Raw genomic sequence first — 26,146 nt, forward strand, 5'->3', positions numbered from 1 at the left:
CAATAGCTAGCAATTCAGTGTCAAGACTGGAGGAGGATGAACATGGTATGAAATAACTTTCTTGATATTTTGGAATATAATACCCTGCTCCTGATGTCCTATTATTAGGATTTAGAGATCCATCTGTATAAATTTGAAGGTGATCCTTATATGTACTGCAGAGTAGTTCCGTGGAATCTAACTTAAGAATGTATGGAGGATCATTTTTGGAATGATTTCCTGGAATTTGTATGCTATGTTCTGGAATCAGCCATTTCCATATAGGAATTTCGTTCACAACTGGAGTTTCAGCAATGAGTGTGTCTGTGATATAGATTGGTACTTAACTGTCTTTTCTATCATGGTGTAGAAATGCAATGCGGTTTTTATTAAGTAAGGATATGTATTGTCATCAGCAAAATGGGTGTATCTATAGGGAAGTCTCATTAAGAATATTATTTTCCCAATTGATCGTCATACTTCCTGCTATATAAGCAAGCAAGTGGTGCTTAGGCATAAATATTGTAATCTCGCTAGTTGTGAAGAGAATGAATTCTTAAATAAATGCGAAAAAATGAGAGCAGACCTTTCCCTCCGTACAGTTATTAAAAACATTTTTATGTGTCAAAATGAAAGAAGCCAGTTTGCAAAAGATAGAACCTTAGTGTTTTCTAAGGCTCAGAGATAGGTGTATCATCACAGTAACCTAAATTTAGTGTCATGGATTGCTCAGGGTACCAGCTTATGCATAAGTATCACATTTAAAAACAAGAACGCTATTGTTTTTAACTCTTCCATTCCCTAGACTGTGATTTATAACAAACAAGAAATTCTTGAAACAAACTGGTGTGATGTTGGTGAGGATCTCATTAAAATTCGACATAAACTGTTGATGGACTGCATCGCGAAATATGGTGTTGGAAATGTGTGGACCATGGATGAAGTCGTTGTGAAGCAAAAATAAGAGTGACCTGTGAAGACATTCCAAGGCAGCAGAGTGTGTGTGTGTGCTTGTGCTCATTTAGTAATTACGTAACTAAGTATAATTTGCGGGTGCTCTTGTAAAGGGGGGTTAAGTCAATATTACTCACTTTTCCCTCCGTACATAGGCCTATCTCATAAATCGGGATATAAATATTTCTACACGAAAACTGGCTGTAAATGTCTAAATATATGTTTACTTGGCTTATGATACATTCATTCATGGTATTCATCAAATGGTGCGAAGTAATTAATATTATTGTGTAATCACTGACATAACCCCTTTAGCACAAAAAAGCTGTAACTTAACCCATTTGGTTCAATCATTTTATTGAGAAAATCAACAATATACAATAACAAGAGATCAATGTTTGAATTATTTAAACTGACTGAATGCTACAACAGTATAAATATTAAGTTAAAGTGCCAATAATAACTTTAATTTGACAATTACTGAAAATATTTCAATAGTGTATTTGGATGTTTTTACGAAAAATGAGTTCTTTTTCTTTGATGGAATGAATAATGATTAAGAATAATACAACAATTTAATTATAAAGTAGAACATGTCAACAATACTAACATTTAAGACTCTTCTGTTTCATCTTCATCTGGAAGAACATCTGGTAACTCTTCTATTTTGAGATTTTGATAAAATCCCCAAAATATCTTGAGGATGTAAGGAAGAAGATCTTGGAAATCCTCTTTCTTCTCTTTACTTATGCTTGGAGGCCCATCATGTATGGCGAATCAAATGGGCTCAGTGGTTTCACGGCCTCTAAGGTGGTAGCTCACTTCCTTAAAAGGAGTCTCTTCATTCAAATCTGTTTTCACTTCACCAGGTAGTTCCTGCCGTGTTAATAGTGAAACCAACGTACCTCTTTCCACACAAATTTCTCACCTTCAGAATTCTTCTTTCCTGCCTGTAGAACTGTATCACGGAGGGCTGCAAAATCATAGAAATCTGATTGTTGCATCTCTGTCACTTTGAATGGTGTGTTCTTTCTGCACATTTTAACTAGCTGATACCAGCGATGGTGGTGGTATATTTGGAACATAATTGTCTTCTTTTTTGCCTCAATAACTGAGGGTCCGAGTCACATCCCAAGTGGGTGTGACCCAGAACCAGAACTTTGTGGTCAGTCTGCTTTATTTTGCTGTTTTCCATTGTCATGAGTGCAAAAAAAAAACATAGCCACCATATCTGTTTTTATTTTGATCTCCTGCTGTATCGGAATAGAGAAAGGCCTGTTCTAATCTGTTGTTTTCATTTGAAGACAAATATTTGTATAAACATGACGCAGTTTGATTTGCACCCCCTTCCGGCTATACCTTCGTGCCACATAAAACAGTGAGGCTGACCTATGTAACGATCATGAATTGTCAAATTATGTGTCCATAATTGCCTTTTACTTGATGTCTCAAGATTTGGTGTTGGGAGGCATTGCTGCAGGTCGAAAACTACAGTTTCCTTGTTTTGACTTCTCTTTGTCAGCCGCTTTGGATAGGTACGCTTTGTCAGCATCTTCTAGATGTATTCTCAGAGCATCTTTGATTATGAACTTTTGATCTTCTGCAGCTAGCACCAGCTACATTTGAAGCTTGTTACACTTGGCACATGTAACTTTATTTGGTATTTTTATTGCGATATTCTGTGGGTGAAATATTTCTTCATACTTGGGACGACCTACAAGATTGATGATCTTTGTTTGTCCTTGATATTCCTCACACAGTTTCTCCAATGTATAGTAGGAATGTAGGTATTTCTTCTCTGAATCCCTCCTTGTGTAATGGCTCTCGTATTTTGGAACAGAGTAAATATGCTGATGAACTCTCTCAATAGCGTCCTCAGACTACTTATTTGAAGGAGGTGTAGTACTCTGTAGTTAGAAGAAGTTGTTCCAGATGTTGAGGCTCCCATTTTATGAAGATTCATTTACAAGAACATTTTAGACTCCCCTAAGTTTTTTGGAAACACGTTTTGCAGATAGCCTCTAATTTAGAATCTATTTGCAGGTGATGGGCGTAATCATAAGTCACATACCTAAACTTTTGTTTATTTGGACATAGTCTTCTCTTTGCAGTGATTGGTTCTTTGAATCATACAAGTCCACACACATATTTGACCCTTCTATCATAGAACTGCAATCCCTGTACTCTCGGAACATTTTCTTCCTTATAATATCGTCCTTAAAACGAGATGAAAACTTCATTCTACATTCACTCAAAGATTTGCATTCCCTTGAAGGAAGAATTTTCCATTTCTCAGTAACATATTCTACACTCGTGTTCCCTTTTCTCTTACTATCTTCTCTTGCTTTTCTGGTGATTCTTTAAGAGTTTTTCGTTTCATCTGGGGGCGGGCTGGTACTACAGTTTCCTCACTCAAGTCGTCAGAATCTTTATTTCCATCCATGCTTTCGTCATTACAAATTACTGGCACATGCGAATTATTACTACGTACTGATGGAGCTCCTTCTGAATCAGGAGAAATCATGTCCATATCAGAGTCTTGTAGTATAAAAGCAGGATCGATATTCGAATCATCACTATTAAATATGTCTAGAAATTCCTCGGGTACATCAGGTGGAGGGCTGCTACCTGAATGGGGAAAGGTTAACAAATGGGAGTTGTTACTTGAAAGAGAACAATATTCATTACTTTTTAATTGGTTTTTTAGGGACGCTGTATCAACTACGAGATTATTTAGCTTCGATGTAATTTTTTATTATGTGATGATGTTTGGCATAGTAAGTCCGATGAATCACTATGGATTGTCCGACATTCGCTTTACAGTAGGGAAAACCTCGGAAATACCTAACCAGATTGCAAACATATTGTAGCATCTACTACAGTTCTCTTGATATTTTTCTTTAATTTTCACCTGTCGCTAATCATATCTCTGTGCATTATGTGGACATATCAATCACTTAAAGGGGATAAGTCAACATAAACTCCCATACAAATATAATTCCACGGTATGAACAGAGTCAAGTCAACTTAACCCATTTCACACATTAATGTCTGACTTGTAAAAAGAGATATGTAAACTTGTCTCATTTGGCACTGAACATAATCCCTTTGTCACAAAATATGGAGCACAGCAACTCCGTCATCAATGGAAGAATCACATAACCCCTTTAACACAAGATAGAAGTAATTGTAGAAAGTTAAAATCTGTACTTATCCCATTTTAGCCAATTTCAGACTTGACCCCCTTTACACGAGCACCTGCAAATTACAATTAGTGTGCTTAAATGCGACAGGCTCATGTCAGCAGATTTACTGGCATGTAAAAGAACTCCTGTGGGACAAAATTCCGGCACACTGGCTATGCTGATATAACATCGGCAGTTGCAAGCGGCATTAAATGAAACATAACATTTTAAGTTATATGATATTCATTCCGAAAATATAAATTACTTATTCATACCTGTTACTGCCAGTAGTGTGTTTTCATCTTTATTGATTTCAACTTAATTCTAGCTGAGTTATCAATTAATAGGAAATCTTTACTTGTAGCAACTTCATATTTTATATATAACATTTTTTCTTAAGTTGAATACCCTGTTACTTGACAGTAATAATCTGGTTGTCTCTGACAGAACATTGTAAAATGACCTTCACTCACCCCATTCCCCTATACCTGCTGACCAGAACCCTCTCTCTCACCCTGAAGCATTCAACAATTTAACAACATACGTTGAAAGAGTAATGGAACGGAGAAAAATTCTCTCCGGCACCGGGATTTGAACCCGGGTTTTCAGCTCTACGTGCTGACACTTTATCCACTAAGCCACACCGGATTCCACCCCGGCGTCGGAAGAATCATATGTACTTTGGTACATTACAATTATATAATTATATAATATGCGTAAATCACTTCGTGATTTAAGACGGCGCTTATTCCGTCGGATCCCGGCAAACTAGTCACTCATTACGAGTGCACCTCAGCACATGTGTGGACTTCGGTCCTAGGTTCATAGATATCTATGATGTAGTGCAGAGGGCAGCCACTAGAGGGAACCTAAGAGTTGGAACTTAAAACTGAGACGATTCTTCCGACGCCGGTGTGGCTTAGTGGATAAAGCGTCAGCACGTAGAGCTGAAAACCCGGGTTCAAATCCCGGCGCTGGAGAGAATTTTTCTCCGTTCCATTACTCTTTCAATGTATGATGACGCAGAATATCTGCATGGAAATATCATATGTACTTCGGTACATTACAATAATATAATTATATATTTTAACAACAGCATTTTCCAAGAACCCTTCATCCCTTCACGTAGCCCATATTAATGCTCAGAGTTTGGTTGCACACTTTAACGAAATTCAATCCATATTCTCAATTCAGAATTTGCATGCTCTTCTCATCTCTGAATCTTGGCTAAAGCGTATACTATCCTCAGCGACATTACACCTAGATGGTTATACGCTATTAAGAAATGATCGTTTAAATAAACAAGGGGGCAACGTTGCTGCATATGTTAGATCTGATCTCAATCCCAGAATAGTATACACATCTCCTGGCGAGTATGCCGAAAAACCTGAAATGTTATTTGTAGAAGTCTCGACAAGCTTTCAGAAATGTTTTATTTGTGTTATTTACCAACCCCTGAATATTAACGATATCACAGAGATTGAGAGATCGTAGTTGGAATTCATCACAGGTTAAGAAATGTTTTATAATTATGAGTGACTATAACACAAATTTGTTAGCCTCTGGTTCGAACTACACTAGACATCTATTGACCATGTTCCAGGCTCTTGATCTAGCAGTCCTTCCCCTTGAACCCACCCACCATACCCAATCTTCCGAATCTCTATAAGACTTAATTATTACGAAAAATGCAGACAAAGTACAAACACATGGACAATGTGTGGCTTCGGGAATTTCGTACCATGACATTATTTATCTAGTATATTCTTTGAAGTGTCCCAAGCCCACACCTAAACTCATAAGGTACCGTGACTTGAAACATGTTGATGAAACCCAACTACTTGAAGACGCAATAAAGATTCCCTGGGACTCAATATGGACCTTACATACTGTTGACGAGAAACTTTTGAAACTAAATGAGTATATTATAAATTTATATGCTCCTAACAAATCTAAACGCGTAAAAAGGACACCAGCACCATGGATGACTGCTGACATATATAGTATGATTATGGACAGAAACACTGCATACAAAATGTTTAAACATGACAAGACAGAAATCCCTTATAATTATTTTAATCTCTTACATAACAGAACTACTCAAGCCATTAGAAACGCAAAACTGAGGGACCTCACTCTTCCAAACTGTGGAGAAACTTAAGGACAGTTGGTTTAGGAAATCCCAGGACTCAGGCAGACAGTGTGCCAGTTTCTCTTGGCGAACTAAATGACCATTTTGCAACTGTAACTTGGATATGGTCGACAAATAGCAGACAGTTCACCAATTACAAATGACTCCAATTCCGAATAGAGAAATATTTTCTTTACTTATGTCACAGAAACCGAAGTAAGAGTGGCAATAAAGCGTATTACCTCTAAAGCTGAAGGTGTGGATAATATTGGCGTAATATTAACGTCAAATAACTGTTCAATCACACAAGCTATGTTGAACCCCACAATCAAGGATCAAATACGTTTTTGACGCCTTTTGCTTGTATAAGAATAGTTTAAGCATTTTTATATGCACCTTATTGTTTTATGGGAGAATTTTACAGAAAATCTGATCATCAATGTCTAAAACTCATAACAAATCATTCCATTCCAGGACAGTCTCTTTCAATAAAGGACAGATAACTGTCCTGCCTTGTATTCGACTTTACTCATTAACTACAAGTCAGTCTGTTGAGATTACGTGTGAATGTTATTGCAAAAATTAAACTAATCTTCATTCCATACAAGATGACTCTGCATATCAACAAACATACCACAAAATCCTTCTGCGTCCTTGGTTCCTATGTTTGTGCCAGAAAATGAGACATACATCGATATGTGTGGAGTAATAACAGATGACGTGACATGGAAGATACACTGGCATGCCTAATTATTTTAAACTAAGTATCGAATGCTTGCAGAACTTTTACAAGAATGTACTTACATTATGAAGCATCCATGTCAGGTAACGGACTGATTCCCTCTTAAGTCTAAATCTGATTGAACCGATTCGTGTTCACTACTAGAAGAATCATCTACAACAGCGTTTCTCAAACTTTACTGAAGTGAGGACCACTTTTTTAAAATTAGAACAGTTCTCCAGACCACCTTACTCTTGTTCCCTTCGAAAGAAAATTTATCATTTATGTAGGATATTTTAATACCAGTATACTTGCATTTTAATGTACTGTAGGAATAATTAATTAAATTAATTTAATTCACTTACTTTTATATTAGTATTAAGTAATTAAGTTAATGTTAACAGAAGAAAATGTCTTATATCGTCACCTGTAAAAACAGAAAAAATGAAAGTTAATGCAGAAACATGCCCGATTTTCAACAAGTAAAGATGCAATTTTGCATGTTCTATTATTGGTGTACGATATACAGTACGTGACCATTTCAATGTGCAGACTGGGTGTCGGCGAAACTATTAAGAAAGTCATAAATACATGAAAAGGTTCGGTACTTTGGTCCTGTTATGAATTCGGATAGTCCTTGATGGATTACACGCACGACGCCAGATGTGTATGGAAAAAATAGCGAGAAACACCACATTTATGGTGCTTTAAATCCCTCTTTTTTTACTGAGAGTAGAGTGGAAGTCAATAGATGGGTATGGTAAATAAATTTCATAAAATGTCAGTACTGGGAGAAAAAGTGAAAGGCGATTGCAATGTGTCATTTACAAATTCTGAGATTTTCAGCTATAGTGTGATACGTAATTTGTTAAATTTTATTTCTTCTTCTGTCTTTTTTGAAGGACCACAAGGGTAGACTTCGAGGACCACAGGTGGTTCACGGACCATAGTTTGAGAAACGCTGGTCTACAATACTGATGACGATTTGATGAACAACATTGTCAATTCTCACATTGTGATACGGAGCATTATCCATCACTATCATGCTGTTTGTTTCTGGTTTTGATAGTACACTCTCAAACCACACTTTAAACATGTCTTCATGGTTGTCACCTGTCTTTTTCGATTCGAATAGCAGCAGGCTACCTTCCACAAAACAGCTATCACTGCCTATGTGCGTCACAATTAACCTCTTCCCTTCCCAGATGGATTTTTATGCCAATAGATAATCTCCCCAGAAAGTCTGTCTTCTGCTTTTCACACTCGTGTCTACCCATGTTTTCTTTGTCGTCCACATATCTCGTCAATGTAGTATATTTTGTGTTCTCTTTCCGTGTGTTATCATATTGACTGTAAGTATCATCTCTGTCACAATGCCACATCATCATCATCATTACAGATTTTTTGTCTCTTTTGTCGTACTTAAAACTAGTGCTGCCGATCGATCAAAATATTTAATCGATTAATTATTTGAATTTAATCGATTTGAAAAAAGTTATATTATAATACACAATTATTGTTAAATTTAATTTGTGTTCAGTGATAAGCATACGTATAAAATGTTCTATTTCTGTTTATACTGTATTGTTATATTACAAAACTATACTACTTTAGTTATTTACTGACATATTTATTATGCAGATTTATAATAATTTATTGTGTCAATTTCTCTGGGAATTTTTTAGATAAACACAAATAAAAAAGTATGAAGACTCACCTAGTTAATACTGCTCCATCCATGATTTTAAACATATGAGTGCATTCACATGCTCTGAATTAAGTGCCGCTCTACATTTACTAACAATGTTTTCTCCATCACTAAACACGAAAGAACTTGTTTCTGTCAAGCACTTCTCCATGATTGTTTAATTTAAATCCAAACGTTTTACAGAGTTAACCTCTCAAATTCTCATATGACATAATGGAGTTTTCACTTTCCACAGAACACAGAATCTTATTTTTTCTTCAGCAATTGTAATCAGATTACAACATTTTAGAAAGAGAAGACTGTCTCATTTGCACACAGTGCAGCCATGGCTAAAGGATGAGGGGGCAAATCCCAGAAAAGTTTGTATTTCATATGCTAGGAAGATGAGCTGACAACAAGGTGGGGTCCACATCTGTGGAGTAATGGTTAGTGTGTCTAGCCGCGAAACCAGGTGGCCCGGGTTCGATTCCTGGTCGGGGCAAGTTACCGGGTTGAGGTTTTTTCTGGGGTTTTTCCTCAATCCAATATGAGCAAATGCTGAGTAACTTTCGGTGTTGGACCCCGGACTCATTTCACCGGCATTATCAGATCAAAATTCCTCTCGGATTTTTTTTTCTAGGAAAGTAGATTAAAAATTACATACAGAATTGTAATGTTAATAAAAATCGGAAGACACAAAAATAGGCTTGAAATACAGTATACTCTCGATTATCTGGGCTAATGATTGGGAAGAGGTACCCCGACGGATAATACGAAAGTTTATTATTTTGCATGTACTGTGTAGTATATAGGTCTATTTGGTGAGGAAATACTTTTAACTTCTTCATTCTTTGTTACACTCTTTTAACACTTGTGTAGTCACTGGTTAATGTTATTTCTTTACTGTGTTAATATTATAAAAATTACCTGGCTGACTAGTTTTGACGCGGTGTCCGCCATTGTCATGAACAGGAAACCAGAAGATAGCACTGGACCCAAAGACGTTATATAGTCTGCGCATGTTTACGCCACCATTAAATAGGTAGAAACAGCGGTAAACACAAAGCCCGAGCTACTTGCAAAGTGGCTTGTTGCTATTAAAAGAGATAAATTTGTGCCTTCATCTAACGTAAAATTGTGTTTGGCTCATTTTAAAGAGACAGATTTTTGGAAAGGTAATGGCAATAGAATTTTGTAAGATGATGCTGTACCATCCCTGTTTAATTTTCCAAGCCATTTGCAAGAGGTACGATATATTATCTCTGTTGTTACACTATCAATACCATTAAAAATCAATCAGTAGTTTACGACAATAAAGAATACTTAATTCTTAGTACAGGTATATCAGACTGTAGAGAAATCCCACTGAGTGAATTATTTAGACTTACACATCAGTTATTAAACACAATTAGTGGAAAGATAACTTTTTCTTTTTATTATGTAAATTAATTTATCTGCAAGATAATAAAAATAGATTCAAAATCTATAGGTGGATAAGTAAGTAAATAAATAAATGGCTATAATAGCTAAGCCTACTTTGTGGACTTATGATTCAGGGTTCATGATCAATATGTATAGGCCTAACTAGACTAATAAATTAGCCAGCCGTGGGTTTGATCTTGTTGGAGAACATGCTATGTTTCAGATGTAAGGAAATGAATACATAATTTCCTGTGGGAACTAAACATCACTAATGGGATTCTAGGAGGGGGGAGGGAGAGAAAAGTTATTATTTTCTGTTCAACCATCTTTTGGCGTTTAACAGCAAATACATATGTTCTACCTAATTAAGTGTATAAATATTTAAACATTTAATATTATATTGTAGCAGATTTTGTAACTTAATAGAGGTTGTTTTTTGTAGGTTGAGACGCCTCCCTGTAGGCCATTAAAATTACTTTATATTTGTGAGTGGTCTATGCTGTCATTTGCACAGCAATTTTTGTTGTAGTTTTGTTTTTGCAGATATTCCTAGTGCATTATTTTTCACTGGGGGGATTATAACTGCATATAGTTCACATGCAAATAACCCGTTTATATTTTGCCGGATATATATTACTGTATTTAAAAAGCAGGGAATGTCATCTTATTGATATAACATGTGTGCATAAAATTAAATACTATCATTCCACAAGCAATGATATATATTTATTCATTTAAAATAACAATATATTATGTAAAGAAATCCACGCATAAAAAGTGTGTTTTTTTTACATAATATGATTATGTTTAGTTTTTAAGTCTTCATGTTACCTATTTTTTGCAATGTATTAGGTACCAGTAGGCTACTTTTTATAATTGATAGCATTCCCTTTATTAATTGAAGAATGACTTATAAATGCAATGTAATTTTGCTACCTTTGCGCATTATATTTTGCGTAGTTACCGGTACTTATGTCCTGTGGTCTAAAAGTGCCGGTAATATAATTTTCGATTCTCTAAAACTTAACAACAGGTCTATACTGATTATCATATATTTATTTCACTTAAGAATTTGATTATAATAAGAACTTGTATAATCAAGGTGCATATATTTACGTCTTGTGATCTAAGAGTAATGTACATATGTTAATATAATTTTCGATTCTCTGAAGCCTAACAATATGCTGATTATCGTAAAATTATACATTCTATAATGTGTATTGTATAGGCCTATTTATGGATGTATGAGCATGTTTTCTATCAATTGCTGCGTACATATTTTCTTTCCTTTAATGCTCTGACCCATATCAATGAAACTTTGAATATGTTTATTTCGTCCTAATTTTACGTTAAACGTCGAAAATGCCATAATCTGTCAATTCTAGATCATCACAGCCTTAAATTGTGTGATTTACGTACTGCTATTATGCGTCTGCTCTCCTACATCATGGCAGCAAGCGCAGCGTTCAATTTGCCCCGGTTTCCTCGTTCCGCGCAGTCGAGACTGTAGGGGCTTGACTGGACCTCACTAGGCTTAGGACAATGATGGACACCACTTCGAAACTAGTCAGAACGGTAATTTTTATAATATTAACACAGTAAAGAAGTTATAAAGGTAATCAGTGAAATACTTTTAAATTTATATGTAACTTCATATTTACTATAATATACACAGTATGTGTATATCATTTTACGTCGTGTGTGCAGAAGTCGCTAACACAATATAAAGGCTATTGGCCTGAGGAAGAAGCGAAGAATACAGTAAGGGAAGATGGAACAGTGGTTACAGAAAGAGACTTCAGGAAATGATAAAGTAAGTGAATTAACTAGAGAGGAAAGGAATAATAATGCAGGCTTGAGTCAAGCAGAAGTAGATATGAAGAACCAGGCTTTAGAAAACTTAAGACTAAAGGTAGAAAACATCAGTGAAAAGATAGAAGAGTTGATGGCAGAAAATAACCAATTAAAGAAGAAAATGAGTGACTACGATCTCAAGATGAGGAAAAACAACTTAATAATTTTCGGGGTCGAAGAAAGGGGCTGGGAAAAAGAGATGGATACCTTTGAGAAAGTGAGAGATTTACGATGATTTGTAGAGAATAATTGAAATTGAGATTTTAGTGAATAGTAGTTAGAGGAAAAAGGGTGGTTTGAAAGGAGTATATAATATTAGATATATTAGTAGGATAAAATTGAATGGGACCGTCAATGCTTATCTGTTGTTAAGCATTGATGGTCCCATTCAATTTTATCTTATTATAGCTTGCTTATCGGTCAAATTCTCAACAAAATGAAATTAGATATATTAGGATTAATGAACAAATAGAAAATAGCAAAGGAAATGTAGGAGAAATAATGAAGGGGAGATTGACCAAGTAACAAAAAAGGTACATAGTGTAATTGGGAGTATTGGTGTAGACGTGTACTGCAAATAATGTGTTATTGTAATAATATGTTAATGGTGGCACCGGGTACAGAAATGTGAGGTACACCATTACATGTAAAGAAGTGCTGTGACGAAATATACATATCATTTTACACATGAGATTAAAATTCACTTACAATTTAAGGCTGTAGAAAACAAAGGTAAATTTGTTGTTTACATAATTTATGACCTGAAGTAGTCTGTTACTTTTCTGCTTCTGATCATTTGTTTTTTTATTGCAGTTCATATTATTTTTTCATGATTTCTTGTCACTATATATTAATAAATAATAAATTATTTTCGAGCGTAAGACATGCACAGTAATTTGAAAACCAGACAAATCACACATGGACAATCGAGAGTATACTATATAGCATTAAAATGTATTGGTAAAACATCAGTACTTGAATATTTTTTGTTTATTTTAGCAAACACGTCACGCGCCGTGGTGTCGTGGTCTAAGGCGTTCTGCCTAGACTCGCGTTGGTTCGAGTCCTCATGGGGGAAGGATTTTTTTTCTCATGAAATTTCGGCCAGTGTATGGGACCGGTGCCCACCCAGCATTGTAATGCACTTGGGGAGCTACAATAGGTAGCGAAATCCAGTTGCGAAAGCCAGCTGTAACGGCTGGGGGGGGATCATGTTGCTAACCACATGATACCTCCATTCTTGTTGAATGATCGTCCATCTCTGCATCGGCCTGTGAATATGAGGCCAGCAGCCAGGTGGTCAGTCTGGGGCCTTCAAGAGCTGTGGTGCCACGGATTTTTATTATTATTGTATTAGCAAACATGCAGTAAACCAGATGCATTGTAATGTAGTAGGCAATATAGTACAGCAGTCGCATTGCTGTCACAGTTTAACCAGATCATATCTACTGCGAACTGTGTGAGGTTGAACACATGCATGAAATCAGGGTTGCCATATTCTCTCATCAGGAATCCAGGACAGTGATGATACTGCGTACCTTAACATGACTGCACATTTGAATTAATTCAGTTTGTAATACAACTGATTTTATCCATTTTATGTATTTGAACTAATTATATAGGACCTAAACTTTTAATTTTGTTATATTTTTGCTTGATTATGAAATTCCCTTTGAATTATTGACAAAGTCTGGAAATATATTACATCCTGATCAAAACAGAAAAAATTCTTGATAACAGTGTTTAAATCTTATCAATAATAAATCAACTTCCAAACAGAGTAAAGAATAAAGATACTGTTTAAAACCTAATATATACTGTAGTATTATCGTTTTTATTTCTATGCAACCAGATAGGAGGCGCAGGCTATATTGACAACAATGTTGAACATAGGTTGAACAGGATCTTGAAAAAAATGAATAAGGGGTTTGAAAAATAATTCCCTCGAAATTATTCAAATCAACTTTACAGGAAGTTGTAACTGAAAGCTTGATTTGCATAATACACGTCACTGTTCGTTAACAGAAAACCACAATTTAAGTCACACAGAGTTAGTGTGCACTCAATGTTGGTTGCTTGACGGTTGTCAGCCCACTTTGAGGTCTGTGGATATAGAGGGAAAAATTAGATCGGTGTCTCGGAGAGTTCCCGGGTAGCTCATTGGTACGTTAAACCAAAGGTCCCGGGTTCGATACCCGGCTCCGGAACAATTTTTCCCTCGAAATTATTAAAATCAACTTTACAGGAAGTTATACCTGAAAGCTTGATTTGCAAAATCACCATTGTTTTGACCACTTTTTGGCTTTTGTCTTATTGTCGAAACTTGGATATTCGTTGAGATATATCATAAAATGAGAAAATCGGATGAAATTTAAAGAGAATTTAACATCTCCTTTCCAAGAATACTTAATGGATTATTGTGCTGATATATTGTTTTTCTTTTTTTTGTCCTTTGATTTTAGGAACCATTCCTGAAGCCGAATTATGTATTTATTCATTAATCTAACTGTACAAATGGTGATTTACAATCAACAAAGAGAAATTCAAAATTTGTGTAGGAAGTATTTGAAAGTACAGTAGGTTGTAAATAGTAGTATTCAGGGATGAAAGGCACAGAGACTTGCTTTCCTTCTGTCCTTAGTAAAGTATTGGGACGCATTTTTTATTTACAACGAAGTCTTTGATATGATAATTTTATTTGAGACAGACTTTACGAATGAAACAATGCTCAGTTTAATTTTTTTCTGCCTGGCGATAATTCGAATGAAAGTGAACACCTGAAACAATGCTTAGTAATTCGTTTACTCTTCCCACTTAGAACACATTGGTCAGTTTCAGTATATACGTATAAACCGGGTGATAGTGCGACTAGGCTATTTTATCAAAAGTGCTTTATTTAGATTTTATCATTGGCAAATTTTAATTCGAAAAAGACGATCTGAATTAAGTTCTGGGTTAGATGGCAGGAGCGTTCCATGCGACACAGGGCTGTATTATGTCATATTCTACAGTTAATTATGTTCTCCTGCTTGTTGTTTTCTGTTTGTGTCAAAATTATATTTATAACTAGCCGTACCCGTGCACTCTGCTGCACCTGTTAGAAATAAATATAAAGTAATTACATAATTAAAATAGGACATATGATCCAGGGAACAACTTTTACAACAGCGCAAGATAATCTGCTTCGCTCATTACTCAATTTTTTTTTGCATTGCATTTATTGCATATATATTTTATGAATTTTAACACTATTCAATTGAGCATAGTTAAAATTTGAATTATAAAATAATGGATTGCTAAGCTAACGTACTATTACTGCATACTAAATCAATACACTCTCGTTGTTCGTTAATTCTTTGAGATTAAAATGAGTGTACATAAATAATATTTTAAGAAATACAGAAAACGAATGTACAAAATAGCCTATCAAATTTTCTGTGTTTAAGAAGCTATTTTAATCTTACCTTCCTCGATTTACTCAGACGTTACTGTAATAACATTATAGCATTATGTCCATCTAGAGAAACTACACTTTCCAATGGTGAAATAATAATTAATGATACAAATCGGTTAATTTAGCTTCTGATATTACTTCATACAAAAACAGAAACATTCTCTGTAGGCAATATTTAATAGCTTTCGATTGTTGATGTCCAAGGCCCCTGTTTCGATTGTTGTTGTCCAAGGCCCCTTATAGACGAAGTTCTTAATTCATTGCACCGTCTTAGACGGCGTTATTTTAATTTTAAAACTCATTTATCTCATTAAATATCAGTCCTATCAAAATTTTGTAAAGAATAAAACTTATCGGAAATCATTTTTGAAGAAACTTTTGTTATGTAATATTTTTCATAAAAATCAATAATAAGCGAGATATTTCGATTTATTTAATTCAGGCCCCCTTATAACCCCCCTTTTAAATAAAGTATTTTGAATGCCATATAGCCTAAAATCTAAGTTACAACGAACTTAATTTATATTCCAATTTTCATATAAATCGGTTCAGCCATTATCGCGTGAAAAGGTAACAAAAATACAGACAGACATAAAAACAAAAATTTCAAAAATGCGATTTTCGGTTTCAGGGTGTTTAATTATATATGTTAGGACCAATTATTTTTGGAAAATCGAAAATTACCACAAAAAAAATCGGCTACAGATTTATTATTAGTATAGATTATTTTGTATAAGCTAGTATAATTTAATATAATTCAATATTTTCTTACCTCATAATCTAATTCAGTTTACAATAAATAACAGCGTAAAGTTGCATAATATTGAGCGATTCCCCTTAAGAGATGGGTGGGGAAATCTGCAGTATGCAGAATATAGATACGAGTAAACTGAATATTCATGAACCTAAATGAGAACTCTGAGAACGAGGTGCACGAATAAAAAAAAAAGAAGGATCTTTGTCGAAGGTGAATAGTGGCTCTTTAACCATAAGTTTAGTATTGTAAGTAGGTACCGTACACGATAAACAGGATATGTAGCGCCGAATGTCTTTCTTTGTTTATAGGGAAGGGTCTATGGGGCTTGAATTACTCGTATTTTTTTTTCTCTAATTGCAGAAAGAAGAAATGCAATTTTTAATAGGATGATACAATATGATCGCAGTAGTATCACGATTATTCGTGCGTTTTGTAGGTTAAGGAAATGAAGTTTTGAATACCGTTCTATCTATGGTGATTTTGAAAATATGAAGTTAAAACATGGTTTCAATAAGTTACATAGACAATATTAGGTATTTATAGGCCTTAATTTTTTTTTTCACTATGGATCATCCTAGATAATAAACAGCCCAGTTCATCGAGAGTTTACTGTAGGCCAAGTATCGTTCCATTGTAAAATGCAGTCGTAAACTTCAGGGACTCCTACAAGTACTGCATACAGTCTAAGCTAACATAGCTTGCTGTCAGGGTTGCATATGTTTTTATTAAAATTTTTTTCTTTGCCCTCTTCCAAAATGAAACTGTAGCTGTCTGGAGGGGCGAGACGTAAGAGGAGCAATGGCACTCTAGTCCGTGGCAGAGAGGGGGGGTAAAGCAGCTGGTGACTGAGGAGAGAAATCCAGAGAAGCCTAGATAGGCGCCATCTTCTGGAAATTTCGAGCAATCGTACTTTCTCGTAACTATGGTGTGGTTATAAATTACGACGCGAGTGAACTCGAGCAGTGTTGTTATAGTCAGTGGACAGCAAGCCAGCCAGTCTTGTGTAGCAGTTCGACTTGAGTTGTGTCTGTAACTGTGGAGCCGGAAGTCCTGAGTTTGAGTGCAGTGGACCGCAGTTGGGGGACCTGAGTTCGAAGTTCAGCGGATTGTCTCTGAGGGTCTGGGGTTCGAGATACTGTGAACTCGAGTGACTGAGCTAGAAGAACTAGCCAAGGCAAACGAACTCTGAACTGAGAACCTACAGTTCTGATTTGTAAATAGTGCTTTGTGAACATTAGTTAAAATTAACAGTTCATTGTTGTTCTCAATAATCCAAGTAAATTGTCATTGTTTTCTGTGGAGTGCAAATCCCATTGTTGACGGGAGTAGAATTAAATTGTAGAAAGTGATTATTATTGTTGCTTTGAATAAAAGTTACATTGTTGAGTTGGAATAAATTTACAATATTATCATGGCTGGCCACTGAAGCACAGATTTTGAGGTGTTCCAAATCCATTTCTTGGTTTGAGTTGCACAATGGGCAGTTAGGGCACTGATATATTCCAATTCTATGCAGGTGTTTTGCCAAACAATCATGGCTTGTTGCCAATCTAAATGCAGCTACAGACGATTTTCATGGTAAATCGGGAATTAACTGTGGATTATGATGCAGAGAGTTCCATTTTTTCCCTTGAGATTGTGTTATGAAATTTTGTTTGTTGAAGTCTAGGTATGTAGATTTAATAAATCTTTTCACAGAGTAATACGTAGATTTAGTAACAGGTCTGTAAGTAGCAGTGCTGCCCTTCTTTGCTAAAGCATCCGCATTCTCGTTTCCCAGGATTCCACAATGGAATGGTATCCATTGGAATATTTATTCTTTTATTGAGTGATATTAATTGAGAGAGCATTTTAGTTATTTCTGCTGTTTGAGTTGAAGGTGTGTGTTTAGAGACTATTGATAGAATAGCTGCTTTGGAGTCTGACAATATAACGGCATTCTTAAATTTATTGATGTGGCATAGAAGATTCCTGAGACTTTCACTTATTGCAATGATTTCTCCATCAAAACTTGCTGTTCCATATCCAAGAGATCTATAAAGTGAGAAGAGACAGCACGTAACACCTGCACCGGCACCTTGTTCTCTGGAGAGCAAGGATCCGTCGGTGTATAAATGAAGCCAGTTTTGTGGAGGGTACCTAATATTAATTGTCTCTAAAGACAATTGTTTCATTATTTCAGTATTTACTTCTGATCTCAGTATTTCTTCTGTTAAATTTAGGTTATTTTCTATATTTAATAGAGTCAAAGGGTTTGGCTTAATTTATAAGTTTTCTTTTAAATTCGGGATATTGATTTTCTGTTTTAATTCTTGAACCATGTATATGAAACTTTTTTGAGTTTTCAATCTACAGACAGGAATGTATGAATGCCAATTGTTTCCTAGTAATCTTATAAGTTTTTCATATTGAATCAGTGTTTTTTCTTCTGTTGTCGTTTTGATGTTGTTAGTATTAGTAAGGAATCTATTGGAGTTGTTTTGATTCCACCAGTAATGAGCCTGAGAGCTTGGTTTTGAACATATTCTATTTCGTTTATGAAAGGTGAAGTAATTAAAATTTCTCCGCAGTATGTCAGCATTGGCTGTTTAAACATTTTGTATGTAGTGTTCAAAGTATTCCTAGAGAATCCCCATTTCTTTCCTGCTAGTCTTTTTAGAAGGGAGAATCTTTTACGAGCTTTTTCAGAAATGTATTTCAAATGGTTGCTCCATGTTAACTTACTATCGAAAATAACTCCAAGATATTTGGATTCACAAGTCCTAGGAAGGTGTTGGCCATTGTATTGGATTTTGAATTCTCTTTCTTTTTTTTACCAGGTGAAAATATTTTGGTAGTTACTTTTGCTTAAATTGAGTGTCATCAAATTTGATGTATTCCATTCATGTAGTTGTTTTAGAGCTTTAAGAGCAGAATTTTGAATTTTGTCTCTATGTCTGTAAGATCCTGAAGTCCACAAAACTATATCATCTGCAAATAGTGCTGTTTTCATGTTTGATTCCTCTAATAGGGAGGGTAAGTCATTTATATAAATATTGAATAAAGTTGTGCTGAGGACAGCGCCCTGAGTTAGACCTCGATATGTTTGTCTGTAACTAGAAAGTGAGTTACTGAATTTAGTGGCAATGAATCTTTGACTAAAGAATTCTGATATCCATCTGAACATATTGCTGGAAATACCTAATTTCTGGAGTTTTAGTAATAATTTATTTCTCCAAACAGAGTCATATGCTAACTGAAAGTCAATAAATATTGCCAAGGTATCTTCTTTCTTGTTAAAACTGTCTTTTATTTCTTGGCCGAGGCATATGACTTGTTCATTGGTAGAGTGTTCAGATGATATGTCATTCAGCGTATATTTTTATTTAAATCATTTTGGAAAATGTGATTGTTAATTGTAAAGGTTGACATACGAAGAAAAACAACTATAAAATACTTTTTTTCTTTCGAAATAATAAAGTATATATAGATACTGTCAGCGCTTTTTTTCAGCCGGGATGGTCCGGAACGCGTTTCCGTAAACTTTTTGCCATTACAAATTCCAACGAGATATATTTTATAAGCGAAATTGAAAATTAAAATTGCCGCCACTGCCGAGTTCAAGAGTTTACATTTTCTCATTATTATCGTTGGTGCAAAAGTAACTCATGCAATCTAGTGCTGCCATCTTCTGTTATTGATCCTGAAACTATAGCTCGAAATCGCAAAATTTCCATTATTCTTAAAATCAATGAGCTCCGTTTGGAACTTATTGCAATATAAGGTATGTAGGCCTAATATTTTTAAACCTACGTTTTTGTTGAATAATGTGATCGAGTGATAGAGTTCCGGTAAACTTTTTTCCAGAAAAAAAAAGCACTGGATATTATAAATGTCTCTGACGTATTACATAATGGAGTATGTACATCACTGTCCATGAGAGTCAAAATCAGACTGCCCCCTTAAAACGCAGTTGCCATAAATACGCGATTTACAAGCGGTTCGTTGAAGAGAACCTTGTAGGGATTTATCTTAATAAGTAGTAGTAATAATAATAATAATAATAATAATAATAACAATAATAATAATAATAATAATAATAATCAAACTTTTTACAATGCACCCTGGTACTACTCGTATTTTAATTACGACTACACCCCCGGGCATATACTAATCCAACAGATGTGTTTTGTACAACAACTCTGACCAAATCATGGACAAACAACACCTTCTGTTCTGCCCAGCCTTAAACCCAACTGCACAACAGACTGAGGACCTTGTTAGATCGTACTGGGAAGCTAGAGAGAAAATTACATGATCGTCAATTTTCGCAATTAGAAAATAAATAATAATAAATATGTTTCAATATCAACTAATTTTTAATTGTGAATATTCAAATTTCAATACTTTCAATAAATTATTATATTATTTACTTCTAAACTCATTTCGCTTTGATAAAATATATCTGTTTATTTTAAAAAGTGCAATATTAATATTAAAAGCTCTGTAAATAGGTGAAAAATAATGAGTATTGGCTTTCACTTTTTGGATGAAATATATTGTGAAAAAAAAGTAGACCTATCTAGAATCTAGATGCATTTTACTTATTGTGAGAATAAACCTTTGTTGTCCATAAGATGGCTTTAAATAAATATTTTGTTTGTTATTAAATACACATAACAGTATATTTTGTACGTGGGTAGCATTTTCATTCTTCAGTGCTTCTACTGCCCTATACGAATAAACAGATGTATCACATGAAAAGGTGCAGGCAAAAGAGTCAGAACCCTCCTTTGCAAGCGAAGCTAGTATGATCCATGTGCATCTAACTTGTACTCAAAGTAATCGAACGCAGGACTCTCTCTACTTATAACCTTATAATCCTAAAAGTTCATAAAAATCTGTTATGTTGATGTGCAGAATTAACCATATTAAAATTAAAGGATCATGGTGAAAATTTTGTTTTATAAAATTCAAATCTTATTTTATTCTCCATCTTTCAGTTTCTCATATTCTTGATACTCAGAAGTCATACATGACCAAGCAGTAGTTGTAACATTGCATCAGTCGAATTTGTATCGGACCCTGCTGTGCTTGGTTGCTAGGCCTACAACTTCTGTGATGGTGTCGCCGTTGTTACATTGATGTTGATCATTGCTGCCGTAGTGGTTAAGGGTTCTGCAGAATTCATGCCAAGCTGTTTCTGTACATATCGAAAAATAATATAATTAGTAACGCAACCATAAAACATTAGCATTAAAACATAATTGAACTTTACTGCTTTAACTTCACTTACAGACTCAAGTAATGTAATATGTAACACAGAGATAGGCCTTCAGTCATGTGAAATGTTCCGAAGATTACCAAACGTCTAGGTGCTCTTGACTTTCTTTTGCAAAAATCTGTGATCGACAGACATCGATTGCAATACTTAAGGTATATGTACACCCACAAAACGCAAAAAATGATGAAAAATTAGAATTTTCAAAATATAACAATTTTAATTGAGAATTTTCTCCCCTTTAATTTGATATAATAATTTTCGATTTATGCCTTATGGTTTTCCAGATAAGTCCCATTTTCCAAAATTCTGCGTCATCAGGCACGATCACTTCTACGAAGATCACTCCAAAAGCAATGCACAACATTTTTAAAAATGTATTTTTTATTCTAAACCTTTACATTTTATGGAGGTCATTTGAAAGGTGCGGGGATTATGTGGAAAAGTGATGTATTGTTTCTGAAGGCTGTATCTACATTCTATTTTATTTTTGTAGGTTATTTTACGACGCTTTATCAACATCTTTGGTTATTTAGTGTCTCAATGAGATGAAGGTGATAATGTCGGTGAAATGAATCCGGGGTCCAGCACCGTATTGGGTTGAGGGAAAACCCGGAAAAAACCTCAACCAGGTAACTTGCCCCGATCGGGAATCGAACCCGGGCCACCTGGTTTCGCGGCCAGACGTGCTGACCGTTACTCCACAGGTGTGGACTCTACATTCTATGAAAACAGCAAAGCTGTAGGATAAAAATGTAATTTTTAAATAAATATTCTGGATTACTTTTGGAGTGATCCTCGTAGCTGTCAATCCCCTCGTCCAGCATTGCTTGTAAAATAAACTTCTTTCTAGTCCCAAAATAGATGCACAGATATCAGGGCATGATCATTAGATTGAAAACACGTTTTTACATGATGAAGTAATTTATAATCTTTTACTGTTAGTCATAAAACTGTAAATTTGTGTGTCAGTGATGTTGTACGTCATTTTAATAAGAGTCCAAAAGTAGAAATTAAAATTCTGAGGAGGATGGGAATAAACACTGGGACAAACACCATCGCAGGATTTGTTGCATCAATGGAAAATAAGGACAAAATGCCAAAAAAAAAAAAAAAACCCACTCAACACCTGAAGTTAAAACAAGGAGGAGGTATTTGAGAGGCAGAAAGAAGCTGAAAAACAGACTGATCCACGCCGGTGGCCTTAGCTACATATTACACTAATCAAACTTCAGATGCATACAAACAATTGCTCTTCCTCTGATACATATCGTTAAGTGAGATGTACTGCCTGATAATAAATGTACATATCAGCCAGACCCTCAGTCAGTGGAGTGAGTTTAGTTTGCTTACTAAATGTTTTCACCAGTTAACTGTTTGTATAATGCAGTGGCTATTTGTTTAACGTAAAAGTAAGAAAAATAACTGTGTAACTTATGCAAGTTACGAAGTGCGAGGGTTTTTGATTGGCCATAAGATGGAAGACTATAAACTGTTCTATTCATTTTGTTACCTATTCTTATCGAGTATTTAACGACGCTGTACCAATTGCATGATTATCTAGCGTCGATGTAAATGCTGATAACGAGATGGTACTTGATAAGGTTTGTGCGATGATTAGCCGTAGAATTATGTGAAATTGGCCCGATAGAACAACTCGAATAAACCCAGTCAGGTAGTCAATCCGAGCGGAGTCGGAATCCACACTGCAGCACAGACTTTAAACACGGATCCCGCTCGCTAATACCTAAACCATGCTGGCGACTTAAAACTGCTACAATTACAGCATTACAAACTGCTCCAAATCGTACTTTCGATTTCCGAGGGATCATAAAACGTGAGTCAACAAAATTCTTTAGTAGGCCTAATGCCTTCGTCTCTGTTTTCATAGAACAATAAAATTAGCTTTTTTATTTAGGCCTAATAAATGAATAGAAGTTAAAATGTATTGGAAATTTTAAGGTTTTATCAAATTAAGTTTTATTGTTGTCCACATGCCTTTACTAATATTATTACAAGCATCATATTACTATCAAATTTATCTTTGCAGCTGTTAGCAATGAGTATATAAAACGTTATTGTAAATTCATTCTTAATGTCGAAATTAATTTTGTCTCACTAAAGCAAAGAAAAAATATGTAACAATTAATTACAGAAAGTAATGGGAAGTATGCAATATTTCTCATAATAACCAGCTTTGATACAAAATAATATTGTTACATTAAATACTATTCAACATTTTCTTAAGTGTCCCATACTGTATATTATTCCACATTAGTACATCACATTGTAAACATAGTCCGATTCCCGCTATGTTAATATTTGTATTTGTGGACGTAATACCACACCGCTTCGCTAGATGTCAGGCCCACGATATTTCGCACTCTCTCGTTAATGCTGCTACTAAAAGCCAGGTTTTGAACCGACTAAACCGGAAGCAACGTTCTGTTGCTCTTCTTATAAGCTCTGTTGCCACATAGTGGCGCGAGATTCAAAGCGTATTCAGCGTTTGTCACCGATATGTTTAAAATAACTACTGTATATAGTTCTCGATAACACTATCAACAATATTAGTAATTAAAATTACTGTTTTAAGAAAGCACGAGCTAATGACGCTGGTACGAAATGCGACTCGTAATGCACGTGGTACTGCAAATGAACTGGGAAGTTTGGCTACACTGTCTCCGTGATTCCGTTGCCAGATTTTCGTTAGCGGACAACATTTTTACGTGAGGTCCAATGAAAAGCTTCGTACTCCCTTTCCCCTCGAACCCCCCACACTCAACGTGGCATCGCTGCAGAGGCTACCCCTCTAACCGGCACTTTCCTCTCGCCCTGCCAACTACTTCCTGTTTAGTCGGTTCATAACCTGGCTTTTAGTATACTGGGTGTTCAGTTCAAAGTGTGTCATGACTCGCTGTATGCCATCATGTGGCTAGTCGATGAGCCTAGAGAATTCAATCTTCCTACACTTCCGCAGAGGTATATTACTTATGTGCTAGAGAAGTTGCCTAGCAAGTACGGCGTTCATTCAGAAGAGTACTTACCGATACGTACGGTAACGCCGGTAGTGGCAGGAATGTGAACTGTTTGGAAACATGTACTGAGGTGAGTTTTTTCTTACTGTCGGGATATGTGGAAAGGGTTAAGACGATTACTTACGTATTTCTTGACATTAACTTCGACGGTCAACATGGACGCTTAGCATCTGATTTGTATTGTGGAATGTTGCCATACGCAACCGATGTACGACTTGCCCGCGCAAAACACAGTTCGAAAGAGGTTATGGTAGCACACAGACCGTACAGACTGCCATCTGTTGCTACGACGTTCTAGTTATACCGTACACGTTCTCGAGTTCAGATTGAAGAACGCCTTGATTAATAGGCAAGTTCTCTGACACAAAAGCTGAAACTCGCTTCAAATCGCTGACTCATCAACAGTGACGTCATGACACATTTTGAAATGAACACCCAGTAGTATACAGCTGTCCGGTATTATTATGTAAGGTATTTGCTGTCACTGCATTCTAAATATTCCATGTAAGCTACTAACACAGTCTAGTATATACAGTCACGAAGCTCAATACGTAGGGAATATGCATCCAAGATAGTTGCTAACCACTAGGATCGCTACTATCGCCTCATTACAGACAATGCGAAATAGTACCGGTACAGTCTATTGTTCCCAGTACCCTCAATAACTCAAGCTTCGTGACTGTATATACTAGACTGTGCTACTAATCAGGAACAATTGCGAATGAAACGATTATTTCGGCAATGTTGTAGTGGTAGATGGCCGTGATTGTTTGAAACTGGACGAATTCTTATATGTGATAGGTGACATTGCATGAGCGAAATAGTAAGCGAAATAAAATACATCTTTAGAGAGAATAATGCCAATTTGCGTACTTACTGCTATAGAAGCAAGTGTATTCTTCATCTTGTCTGTTACATTCCGGACGTTGTTCATTAATGTCTGTTCACCAATCTGCAATGCATTTATAATTGGCTGTAAGACCTTCTGGATCATTGAAATTTGTCCTCGAATCATCCGATTTAACATGTTGATGATCAACGTTATTCTGATCTGTAGATACGTTATTATGATGTTGATCGTCGTCTGTATAATCTTCAGTTGGTCGAATACGGCCGTCAAGAATCTCTGCAGTGGAATTTCCGCTTTTGTTATAGAGATTAGCAACTTTAGTAAGATAATATGGAGTTGCTGAAATCCTGCTGTAAGTTGAGGTCTCACTGTGTCCTACATTCCGTTTACACGGTTGATCAGACCTTTCGTTTTCTTCGCTATTTCCTTCGGAATGTAAGTGACCATATCCTGTAACATCACATGATCATGTAAGAATAATTCACTATTATACGAGGGGGATCCAGGAAATAACGACCGTTCGCGCATACCCGCCGCGCAGCTGACTCCCCTTCCTTGTTTGAAGGTCAACTGGCTTCCTTAACATGTGTTCTCATAATGTTGTGAGTACTGCTTGCAACAAGTCGCCATTGTGCATTTTGTGTTACTTCAAAATGAACGACGTGATTGATAATCCCGCCGACTGCGAGGTGAGGAGTGTGATTCGATTTTTGAATGCCCGACATTTGAAACCTGTAGAAATTTACCGGCAATTGAAAGAAGTGTATGGTGATACTGTAATGAATGAAAGAAATGTGAGAAAATGGTGCGAAATGTTCAACAATGGGCGAACAAATGTCCACGATGAAACTCGA

The 26,146-nt window shown here is 35.6% G+C and overlaps 1 protein-coding gene across 1 annotated transcript in view; it reads left to right on the forward strand.

Annotated features, from left to right (window-relative positions):
- LOC138715551 (nucleolar protein 12-like) overlaps positions 1–26,146 on the forward strand; it is a 149,885-nt gene that overhangs the window by 68,629 nt on the left and 55,110 nt on the right. The window lies entirely within an intron of this gene.

Source organism: Periplaneta americana, chromosome 15 (assembly GCF_040183065.1).
Source record: "Periplaneta americana isolate PAMFEO1 chromosome 15, P.americana_PAMFEO1_priV1, whole genome shotgun sequence".
Lineage (NCBI taxonomy): Eukaryota > Metazoa > Arthropoda > Insecta > Blattodea > Blattidae > Periplaneta > Periplaneta americana.